Consider the following 13,718-nt stretch of genomic DNA (forward strand, 5'->3'; position numbering starts at 1 on the left):
GTAGCGTGATTACAATAGACAGACAGACGGACATACGGACATCGTTATATCGTCTTAGAATTTCTCCCTGATCAAGAATATATATACCTTATATAGTCGGAAATCGATATTTCGATGTGTTACCAACGGAATGACAAACTTTTATACCCCCGTCACCATTCTATGGTGGTGGGTATAATAAAATGGTACAATTTATTTAAATTTTGTCGAAAAAAAATTAGAAAAACTGCGAATTTTTGAGGTCAAACGTTTCAGACAAGCGTTAGAATTCATTAAAAATCATAAGAAATGAAAAAACAAGAAAATATTTATTTGGCAAAATATAAAACTTTTTTATACCCTCCACCATAGGATGGGGGTATATTAACTTTGTCATTCCGTTTGTAACACATCGAAATATTGCTCTAAGACCCCATAAAGTATATATATATATATATATATATATATATATATATATATATATATATATATATATTCTGGGTCGTAGTGAAATTCTGAGTCGATCTCAGCATGTCCGTCCGTCCTTCCGTCCGTCTGTTGAAATCACGCTAACTTCCGAACGAAACAAGCTATTGACTTGAAACTTGGCACAAGCAGTTGTTATTGATGTAGGTCGGATGGTATTGCAAATGGACCATATCGGTATAGCCCCCATAAACGGACCCCCAAATTTGGCTTGCGAGGCCTCTAAGAGAAGTAAATTTCATCCGATTCGGCTGAAATTTGGTACATGGTGTTAGCATATAGTCTCTAACAACCATGCAAAAATTGGTCCACATCGGTCCATAATTATATATAGCCCCCATATAAACCGAGCCAAATCGGGGGGCTTACGAGGCCTCTAAGAGAAGCAAATTTCATCCAATCCGGCTGAAATTTTGTACATGGTGTTAGTATATGGTCTCTAAGAACCATGCAAAAATTGGTCCACATCGGTCCATAATTATATATAGCTCCCATATAAAACGATCCCCCGATTTGGATTGCGAGGCGGCTAAGAGAAGCAAATTTCATCCAATCCGGCTGAAATTTTGTACATGGTGTTAGTATATGGTCTCTAACAACCATGCAAAAATTGGTCCACATCGGTCCATAATTATATATAGCCCCCATATAAAACGATCACCAGATTTGAGCCGGAGCCTCTTGGAAGACCAAAATTCATCTGATTCAGTTGAAATTTGGTACGTGGTGTTAATATATAGCCTCAAACTCCCATGAAAAAATTGGTCGATATCGGTCCATAATTATATATAGGCCTCATATAAACCGATCCCCAGATTTGACCTCCAGAGCCCCTTGGAAGAGCAAAATTCTTCCCATTCGGTTGAAATTTGGTACGTGATGTTAGTATATGGTATCCAACAACCATGCAGGAATTGGTTCCTATCAGTCCATACTTATATATAGCTCCCATATAAACCGATCCCCAGATTTGACCTCCGGTGCCTTTTGGAGAAGCAAAATTCATCCGATCTGCTTGAAATTTGGTACGTGGTGGAAGTATATGATATTTAACAACCATGCCAAAAGTGGTCCATATCAGTCCATAATCATACATAGCCTCATATAAACCGATCCCGAGATTTGGTTTTGGAGCCTCTTGGAGGAGCAAATTTCATCCGAGTGAGTTGAAATTTGGTACATTGTGCTAGTATATTGTCGTTAACAACCATGCCTAACTAGGTTCATATCGGTCTATAGTTATATATGGCCCTCAGATAAATCGATCCCCAATCACACAAAAATTGGTCCATATCAAGTTCATAATTGTATATAGCCCCCATATATATAATTTTATATAGCCCCCCCCTACGTACCGTGCAAAAAGTCCATATCGATTCCCAATTATTTGTAGACTTAACTATACATAACTTGTTTGTCTAATATATACCACGTATGGACTAACACACAATTTAGAACACGATGTTAAGAAGTTTTAAGATACCACAACCCAAGTAATTCGATTGTGGATGTTAGTCTTTCATATAAGTTTCTACGCAATCCATGGTGGAGGGTACATAAGATTCGGCCTGGCCGAACTTACGGCCGTATATACTTGTTTTATTTACATCGCGGTTACTTTATTAAAACACAATATAAAGCAGATAAATTAACTCAATTGATGCGCAGTTTCTTGTTCCTCTAAATTTCGGCAAGACACTATGGGAACATGTTTGTTTTCATTTATAATTTTAATTGTTTCCGGAAAAGTAATCGCGAAAATAAAGTGATTTTCAACTCGAAAACCGAACATAGTACTCACCTATACCGTGAATTTTCAAGTAGATCGGTTAATTTAATTTGATTTAAACAATGGCAACCCTTAAATCGGAGCTGCAGGTTGTTCCCATTGTATGTGTGTATGTGGCCATTGACGTTTCTACAATGACGTCGCAGTCATATCATTATTGGTTTTATCGCCGCTCAATGCAACAGGTTTCGCTTGTCATCTCCACACGTTTGAATGAATTGCGATAGCCAAAGCTGCGCCGCCACGGTCACAAAACTTTTCTCTTTGCCATCAAGCAACAGCAGATTGGCCCGGCAATATTTTGATGGGTTAGTGTAGCACAAGCATTAAAAGCGAGTGTTGTATTCGTTTCATATGTCGCGGATGTGAAGTCGTGTAATCGTTCAAAAGAGATATGTAGAGCTAATCGCACCAAATAATTAAACGAATATTTGTTTATTGGTAAAAAAAAAAAAAACAATAAACAACAAAGAATTTATGTTGCATATATAAATGTTACTGATATTCGTTTGAGAATACCGAATCGACCTAATGAGAATTAAGAAATGTTAAAGATTGGTTTCTTTAATAACCTATCTCTCTCCCTCTCTTAATCTGGAATTGTCTAAAGTGTCACAAAAAAAAGTATAACAAACCATTGTTTGCTGTATATGTTGATTAATTGCCGGAATTGCGTGCGGGTTTTTTCCAGAAAGTGTTTTTTTTTTAATTTTCAATATAAATTTATGGTAATAATGAAATTTTTAATAATAGCCGTAAATTATAGTGTTTGATCTATCGGCATAGCAATTATGGTATACCTGTTTACTCTCTTGCATGGGCTCTATTCGCTTGTTTGTTGTGTTCTGACAACTCACGGTTAATTGTTGCTATTGTTGTTGCTATTCATAAAATTTACATGGCCGTTGGTGCATGTTGTTGTTGCCGCTGTTATTTATATTGCGTTTCATTGAATTCCATTCACTGAATTTTAAATCACAGTTTGATTGACCCATATTAAAGCCGACACAAAACTCACTCATCTCCCGAATGGAATACAGACAGACACTCATTACCTGTTGGGTAAGTTTATGCAATTGAAATTTCTATTGTTTATTGAAACATAACATTGGCAATGTATGGCATAGTTTTTGTGGGAATTTATACCGTGACAAAATGTGCTTTAACCCTGGACAGTCATCCTTCGTCAAAATGGCAACGCGTAATTTCGATCTAAAATGCATTTTAGTCGATTGGGAAATGAGAAATTTAAGTTATACAAATACAAATATTTTATGAATTTTTGTTGTATACTAATTAAAAACAAAATGAATAAGAAAATAAATTCAATTTTGGTTCACATTTTTGCTCACAGTGCAAATTATAGCATCTTGAAATAAGCCGTAGTCAAAATGACGAAGGATGACGTTAGTGTATAAAAAATAAGGATGACTGTCCAGGGTTAATACATTATACCCCACCTATAGCATATGGGGTGGGTGGCTAAGCTGTAAAATATATATTGTAATAAAAAGCTGGCATCTCTGTGCACAGAAGAATGTAAACACTTTAACCCTAGCTCTGGCACTATTAACAAAAGTAAATATTTCATTTTTGGAACTGTTGCCATTTCATATTTTTTTTTTCATTTTCATGCATTGTGGACTCAATGGCCAATATTTGTTATCTTCCACAAAATGTACACATAAAGCAATATTTTTTACAATATATCAGGTTTTCGAGAATTTTTGTAATTTTTCTTAACCCTTCTGTATGTGTGAACCGGAAGCGATACCAGCGTTATGAGGTCCCGTGGGACCCAAAATAAAAAAGGATGGTAGAGAGGTTATCTCTACGACATTTTTCGATCATTTACTGTAGGTGGACTCTTCTATGGCACACAAATTGCATATATAGATATTTGTTTGTAAATATAGAGTTTCTTTCATTTTTAATTGGATACAGATAATGTTTAAATTTTTGATAAATATTCAAGAGGTCCTGATGTTTGTCGCAGGCGTGGTACTTATAGGCAAAGACAATACACTTTAGAAGATGGGACATTGGCTTGCGTCATACCAAATGTTGCATTGACGGCGCTAGGTCCATACAGTTTGTAATTTGTTTACCCTTCACCACTACTGTGGTACAGGGTATAATAAGTTTGTGCATTTGTATGTAACGCCAAGAAGGAAAAGTCTGAGACCCATCGTTTAGTACACCGATCGTCTTAGAATTAAATTCTGAGTCGATTTAGCGATGTCCGTCTGTCTGTATATGTAATTTTGTGTGCAAAGTACAGCTCGCAGTTTAAGTCCAAATTTAGCACAGCGTTTTACATTGACTCAAAGACAATCGCTATTGATTTTGGAAAAAAAAAACGGTTCAGATTTAGATATAGCTGCTATATATATATATATATATATATATATACATATATATATATATGTGTATATATATATATATATATATATATATATATATATATATATATATATATATATATATATATATATATATATATATATATATATATATATATATATATATATATATATATATATATATATATATATATATATATATATGTATATATATATATATATATATATATATATATATATATATATATATATATATATATATATATATATATATATATATATATATATATATATATATATATATATATATATATATATATATATATATATATATATATATATATATATATATATATATATATATATATATATATATATATATATATACCTTTCCGACCGTGTACGCACAATTGTGCGGGTAAGTTTAAGTCTTCATAATTTCTTTAATATATGACGTACTGCGATAAGAGCGGCAAAAAAATAATTGTGTATGCTCTCTCTTTGTCTAAGAATGTGAAGAACCGTTATAAATATTTGTTTTTTATATTAATTTTGTAGTTTCAGCAGTGTACTTTGCGCATTTGTAAAAATTAGTGGTAGGTGTAAGTTTGCAAATAAATTAAAATTATTTAAGTTGTGGAATATTCCATCAAACAAGTGTTTTCAATAAGAAAACATATTAAATATTGTATGCAAACAGTAACTTCGTGATTATTTTGTGTTTTTTGATATTTTTACGTCCGGACTTTTACCGGAATTTACCGGACGGCAAAAATTGTGCGTATCCTGAAAAAACAGGATACAGGATCAAACTGAACAAACTTATTAATTTAAAATGTTCTATGTGCACATAAATAACAGAATTCAAAAATTTAGGAAAATCTATCACGTGGATCGGCTATAGGTCGGAAAGGGATATATATATATATATATATATATATATATATATATATATATATATATATATATATATATATATATATATATATATATATATATATATATATATATATATATATATATATATATATATATATAAATATATATATATATATATATATATATATATATATATATATATATATATATATATATATATATATATATATATATATATATATATATATATATATATATATATATATTTATCCCCGATCTGATCATAATTGGCGTGTTTATCAACCGATGTTTTTTTTTTAAATTCCGCACATCCGAATATTTTATGAGTCTCGCAAAACTTACAAAATATCAGCCAAATCGATTCAGATTTAGATATAGCTCCCATATATAGCTTTCGCCCGATTTACACTCATATGACCACAGAGGCTAATTTTTTGCTCCGATTTAGTTGAAATTTTGCACAGGGAGTAGAATGAGCATTGTAGCTATGCGTGCCAAATTTGGTTAAAAGCGATTCAGATTTAGATATAGCTGCCATATATATGTTTCGTCCGATACGCACTTATATGGCCCCAGAGGTCAAAATTTCACTCCTATTTACTTGAACTTTTGCACATTCGTTCTAGGTATGCAAAATTTGGTTGAAATCGGTTCAGATTAAGATATAACTCCCATATATATCTTCCGCCCAATTTAGATTCACGTGACCACGGAGGCCAAAGATTCACTTCGAAAATTTTGAAGTTTTGCACTGAGAGTTCAATTAAAATTTTACTATCAAACGATAAATCATAAATTCAGACTTGAGAAATTTTATACAATTTAAATATTTCCAGAATTTTTGTATTAACATTGTGGTCCCGGTCCCGCCCCGGTCATTAACCAACTTAGGTTTTGAGTCTACAGATTTTGTAAAAGTTAAAAAAATGTCCAAATCGCTTCATATTTAAATATTTGTATATGGGAATATAACATTTAGTGAAAAAATTGGTTTATGATTTGTTCTATTTATAGGTATTGAAATTATAAAAGGAGGACAAAATCGTTAGGCAGCAACTTATTAAAAGTGAAAGGTACAAGAAGAATAAAAACATTACGTTTTACAGTTGATAAGATTACATGGAAATTGGAAATATAAGCTAATATTTCGATGCTGTAGATTCTTAATAAATATATTTAATATATAAATAAAACATGTCTTTTTTGTGGAAGGTATGCAGTTCTAATTTTGAAGTAAAAAGTTTACCACAAATACACGCAAAGAAAAAAAACGTTTGGAAAACGTGTACTGAAAACGTTTTTCTTTTGTTAGAGATTTTTTAAATTGCTTCGAAAATTTTAAACTTTTATCACCAAAAAAAATTCGTTTCTTACAAAATTTTTATTTTTTCAATAAAAAAAGTTATTTTTGAAACAACAACACAGTCCATTTCGTTTATATCAAACACTGTTCATTTCTAACTTTAGGTCTTTAATAAGACAGATTTTACAGTTCAAAATTTAATATACTACAATGTAATGTTGAACATTTTTTCGGAATTTTCCGAACATATCTGGAATATATGTAAAACAAAAAAAAATAAACAAAAAGAAAACTTTGGTCGAAGCAGGGATCGAACCCACGATCCTTGGCATGCAAGTCGGACGTAGTAACCACTGCTCCACGGTGCCAAACTAAATGTTTGTTTCTGTTAAATAAACTTTGTTTATTCGGTTCGTGGGCGCCGCAAGCTATGCTAAATATAAATATAACTTATATGGATATTTATCTATTGATGACCATAACAGGTACATAGCTCAGTGGTTAGTGTGTTGGCTTACAAAGTGCATGGTCCGCGGTTCGATTCTCCGTCCAGGCGAAAGGTAAAAAAATTTTAAAAATTTATAAAATCGTATAATTTCATCTACATTGTTGGCATTACAGGAAAAGGTGTTAAGAACTAAAAAACCACGTGGATGTGAGAAAGATGTGAGGGAAAATGCAATTAGCAAGAAAACAATGTTTTTTTTTTGAGTTTGTCTTTATGAAATTGTTTTTACATCCAGGAAAAGAATAAACGTTTATCACAAAAAGTATATACTTTTCTTCCAAATACACTTCCTTACAGCGAAAAGCAAATGAGAAACGGACTTTGTTTGTCTAAAATTTCGTTTGGGAGGAAAGAATTATTTTTTGCGTGTATGTAAAATGAAAAAAGTTCAATAAAGTCACTCCATCCATATACTCGTATGAATTCAATTCAGTTAATTTTTATACCCTTCACCATAGGATGGGGGTATATTAACTTTGTCATTCCGTTTGTAACACATCGAAATATTGCTCTAAGACCCCATAAAGTATATATATTCTGGGTCGTGGTGAAATTCTGAGTCGATCTAAGCATGTCCGTCCGTCCGTCCGTCTGTTGAAATCACGCTAACTTCCGAACGAAACAAGCTATCGACTTGAAACTTGGCACAAGTAGCTGTTATTGATGTTGTAGGTCGGATGGAATGGTAGTGGACCATATCGGACCACTTTTACGTATAACCCCCATATAAACAGACCCCCAAATTTGGCTTGCGGAGCCTCTAAGAGAAGCAAATTTCATCCGATCCATCTTGAAATTTGGTACGTGGTGTAAGTATATGGTTCTAACAACTATGCATAAATTGGTCCATATTGATCTATAATTATATATAGCCCCCATATAAACCGATCCCCAGATTTGACATCCGGAGCCTCGTGGAAGAGCAAAATTCATCCGATTCGGTTGAAATTTGGTACATTGGGTTAATATATGCCTAACTAGATTCATATCGGTCTATAGTTATATATAGCCCTCAGATAAATCGATCCCCAATGTCACATAAATTGGTCCATATCAAGTTCATAATTGTATATAGCCCCCATATAAGCGACCATGTGGGTCAATGCTGGCTCTCTAAGTACCGTGCAAAAGCCCATATCGATTCGTAATTATTTGTAGACTTACCTATATGTACCTTTTTTCTAATTATACCACGTATGGACTAACTTACAATTTAGAAGACGATGTTAAGAAGTTTTAAGATACCTTACCATCGGTAAGTATTACCACAACCCCAATAATTCGATTGTGGATGACAGTATTTCGTAGAAGTTTCTACGCAATCCATGGTGGAGGGTACATAAGATTCGGCCTGGACGAACTTACGGCCGTATAAACTTGTTTTCATTCTGTAGTATAGTGGTACATAAATGTAGGAAAATGTTAACTAATATATGGAATACATTCTACCTAATTTCTACGAAAATTACATCGTTCAAACAAATAAAAATGTCTTTGGCGCTATACGAAGTTCAACTTTCTTCACAATGAGTTCATTTTAACTTAAAGAAGGGGCACTGTTTTCTGAGTGTGCTTAGTAGTATTATTATGTAAAAAAAAACTACTAGGTCGTCTTCACAAAATGGACTAGTCGTAGTGTTATATTTAAGCACCATTGTAAAATTTCGGCTTTAACTAAAACTGAATCGATTTGTCAATAATTTCCCCTATTAAAAGCTTTCAATTTGAACTCTGTGTATGGAAACTAAATTCAGATGAAAATAACTTCATTAGCCTTCATTGGAATCTAACCATAAATACTACATTCACCAGAAGACATGAACAAACGGTTGGACGAACATAGTTAAATACTGAATCAATCTTGTTACCTTTTTGGCATTACACATTTTACAAAAAAATATAATACATTGACCACAAAAATTGATATTGTAATTGATGCATAGAACCTTCCATGGAAGGTTGTTTTTTTATAATCCATACTGGTTTTTTCCAAATTACTTTGTAACACTTTTGTTTTGTTTTTCTACTTTTAGGTAAGTTGATCGATTGCAACAAAAAAATCTTAAATATTTAAATCATGAGTAAGTAGTTTTCAAATTAAAAAAGATTTCCAATTGGATATATCATCACGAATACAATTCACAATTATTGGAAATTTAAATTTTTTCCCTTTACATCTTAGTTAGGAATTTCCAACATAAAATAAATTAGCCTGAAACAAATCGGGCTGCCACTTTAAGGTAACCAAACCTTCCAACAATAATCAGTAAATATAAAATACACACAGAAATTAATAGAATATGAATTTATTCATAAATTAAAAAAAAAAAAATGAAAAAAAAAAAACAAGTATAAACGGCCGTAAGTTCGGCCAGGCCGAATCTTATGTACCCTCCACCATGGATTGCGTAGAAACTTCTACGAAAGACTGTCATCCACAATCGAATTACTTGGGTTGTGGTATCTTAAATCGTTTCTAAATTGTGTGTTAGTCCATACGTGGTATACATTAGAAAAAAAGTATGTGTAGGTAAGTCTACAAATAATTACGAATCGATATGGACTTTGCACGGTACGTAGGGAGCCAGAATTGAAATATGGGGGTCGCTTATATGGGGGCTATATACAATTATTGATATGGACCAATTTTTGTGTGATTGGGGATCGATTTATCTGACGGCTATAAATAACTATAGACCGATATGGACCTAGTTAGGCATGGTTGTTAACGGCCATATACTAGCACAATGTACCAAATTTCAACTGACTCGGATGAAATTTGCTCCTCCAAGAGGCTCCAAAACCAAATCACGGGATCGGTTTATATGGGGGCTATATATGATTATGGACTGATATGGACCACTTTTGGCATGGTTGTTAAATATCATATACTAACCACGTACTAACCAAGAGGCTCCGGAGGTCAAATCTGGTGATCGGTTTATATGGGGGCTATATATAATTATGTGGACCAATTTTTGCATGGTTGTTAGAGACCATATACAAACACCATGTACCAAATTTCAGGTTCTCTTAGAGACCTCGCAAGCCAAATCGGGGGATCGGTTTATATGGGGGCAATATATAATTATGGACCGATGTGGACCAACTTTTGTATGATTGTTAGAGACCATATACTAATACCATGTACCAAATTTCAACAGGATCGGGTGAAATTTGCTTCTCTTAGAGGCCTCGCAAGCCAAAATTGGGTGTCCGCTTATATGGGGGCTATACGTAAAAGTGGACCGATATGGCCCATTGGCAATACCATCCGACCTACATCAATATATATATATATATATATATATATATATATATATATATATATATATATATATATATATATATATATATATATATATATATATATATATATATATATATATATATATATATATATATATATACATATATATATATATATATATATATATATATATACATATATATATATATATATATATATATATATATATATATATATATATATATATATATATATATATATATATATATATATATATCCACAAACAAACAGAGCTTCTCTTAGCGTGAGAGAGCTAAAACCAGTGTTACTGTTTTGCCACTTTAGTGGCAAATTTGCCATTTTTTTTTACTTTTGTGCCATCTTTTTTTGTGCCACTAAAAGTGATACTTTTTACTATTTTACGCTACTTTTTGTCAAACTGTGCCATTTTTTAATTACATTAATTTATAGCGTTACAATTACAGTTATATTTGTATTCTTAACAAATAATTGAGTTTGCGAGTCCAATATTATATTTGAGAACAATTACCAAAATATTATCAGTGTAAACTTTTACCGCCTAAAAGTATGCTTGCAAAATATTCTGAAGTAGATAATCAAGGTTAATCTTCCGAATATTAAATTTCGAAGATTTTCAACTAAATGGAGATAAATTAATATTAGAAAGAGTAAAAAAATCATTTCATAACGCTATGTGATTAATTGTAGAATTGTATTTATGAAAAATATGCCACTTCTTGCGATCATTTTTTTTTTTTTTTGATATATTAACATAATAAGAATTAATATTTACTGCGAAACAACATATTTGACGGCATTTAAAAAACGCATTTTATGTTTTTAGTAAAAATTAAACATATTATCGAATATTTTTAACCTACCTCATCCCAGCAAAAAAAGAGCTTCCAAAAAAGTAGTTTGGATCCCCAATTTGTTATCCGGAAGTAGTGCAAACTTGGAACCACAAATAGGTGTACCGAAATTGAGGTGTATCGGTCCATTTTTTGGTATAACCCCCATATAGACCGATCTTCCGATTTTACTTCTTGGGCGTCTAGAAACTATATTTTCTAGCCGATGTGCTTGAAATTGATCACAAATATGTGTGTCGCAAATGGTGCTTATCGGTCCATGTTTTGGTATAGACCCCATATAGACCAATCTCCCGACTTTATTTCTGGGGCTTCTTGAATCCGTAATTTTTATCCAATTTGCCGGAAATTAGAAATCTAGAGGTATTTTAGGACCATAGAGAGGTGTGTCGAAAATGGTCCGTAACGGTCCATGTTTTGGTATAGCCCCTATATAGACTCATCTCCCGATTTTACTTCTTGGGCTTCAAGAATTCGTAGTTTTCACCCAAGTCTGTAAGTGGAATTCTAGAGGTATTTGAGGAACATTAAGAGGTGGTTAGTATTGGTCCATGTTTTGGTATAGCCCCCATATAGACCTAACTCCCGAATTTATTTCGAAGACTTCTGGAATCCGGTTGACCACAAATAGGTCAGCTGAATATGGTGTGTGTCGACCCATGTTTTAGTATAGCCTCCACATAGACCGATTTGCAGATTTAACTCCTTGGGCTACTAGAAACCGTAGTTTTTATCCGATTTGAACAAAAATGTAAATTTACTGGAATTTTAGACCCTCAAAACTCTGTATCGCATTTACCGGTCCGTTTGGTAAGGCATCGATATAGACCGATTTCTCTTCTTGAGGGTACACCCAAAGAAAAAATATTTTCCTACGGAATGAAATTTTAGACAATGATCATGACAATTGCTTGAAACTGAAAGTAAAATCTTCAGATTTTACTCATCGTATTCATTTAAATGATGGCGAAAAAAATCTACAGATTTAAGATGTCGAATCAAGGCGTTATTTCATCATATACACGATATGTTTATGATTTCTCTAAAACTCAAATAAAATTGGTTCTCATAAATCCAGAATCTGATCTAGTCTTCATATACTCAAACAAAAAAGTGAACTCTCTATTTCACTAAAGCCAATTTAACTTTCGTTTAGTTCATGGAATTATGATGTTTGGTGAAAGTTTCCTCTACTCTAATAATTTTTTGTGAACGTTAGTTAAATTAACTAAAACCGAGGAAAAAAATATACACAAATGAAGGATAAAGATTAACTAAATTCGTGTCTTCCACAAAATAGTTCAATATTTCTTTAAATTTGTAAATTTTACTACAAATGCGTTCATCATGAACTTTGTATGTCACTAAAGACATTCCTGCAATTTTGAACTCCAATTTTTTCCTTCAAACTACAAAATTTTCTTTAACAAGTGAAAAAACCTAATTATGTCTAATAAATTTTCTTGAATTTGTCGAAAAATATTTACTTATTTTTATGACATCGGCATGATGCCAGCGTTTGTTATATTGTTTAGTTAAAATTTTCTCAAAATATTCAAAATTTTCTAAAATTAACCGAAATTTTTCTTCCTGGTGGGTTCACTGTTTTTTCAGTGTAGGTAGAATCTAGTTGAACTGATTTGCTTGGGAGAAAATTTGTCATCAAACCTTCTAAAATTCTATATATTATGAAGAAACCCGATACGACGAAGTGTTTTCAAAGTAAATTATTATATTTGATTCATGGTGGTGGGTATATGAGATTCGGCCCGACCGAACTTACTGCTTTGTTTTATTACTTTATACTTTTTTATTAATTTTCTATTCTTTTTCGCGAAATTTAATTTAATTATCACTTGAAAGGGCCTAATTACGTACTTTCTAAGACTTGTCCAAAAGGACTGCATCGGAAGTGGAAAAAATCGATAGGGGATTTCGGGGATGCACTTTAAAAGAAATTTTTCTGGACTTGTCCAAAAAGACTGCATCGGATGTGGAAAAAAAATTATGGGGGATTCCGGGATGCGCTTTAAAAGAAATGTTTGTGGAACAACTTCCAATTTTCTTTTGCTGGGATGTTAAGAAACTTAATTCAATCAGTTTTTTGTTAATCTTTAAGATAGGTGGTACGCCTGTATTTTACAATAAATGTAGTCATTTGGGGTTTACGTTAGTAGCTCATTTTAAATTTCATGTTATTTTTCATCTCGAAGATAGTACTCTGTTATATCCATTATTCCCCTACTT

General features: G+C 32.2%; 1 protein-coding gene across 1 annotated transcript in view; it reads left to right on the forward strand.

Moving 5' to 3' along the window:
• Window positions 1–3,054: 3,054 nt before the first annotated feature.
• Window positions 3,055–13,718, forward strand: part of Glut1 (Glucose transporter 1) — a 235,356-nt gene continuing 224,692 nt past the window's right edge. Inside the window, exon 1 of the mRNA XM_075306958.1 lies at window positions 3,055–3,316. The gene's annotated coding sequence lies outside the window, so the exon portion shown is untranslated. The remainder of the gene's footprint in view (window positions 3,317–13,718) is intronic.

The sequence above is a fragment of the Haematobia irritans genome, chromosome 4, assembly GCF_050003625.1.
Source record: "Haematobia irritans isolate KBUSLIRL chromosome 4, ASM5000362v1, whole genome shotgun sequence".
Taxonomy (NCBI): domain Eukaryota; kingdom Metazoa; phylum Arthropoda; class Insecta; order Diptera; family Muscidae; genus Haematobia; species Haematobia irritans.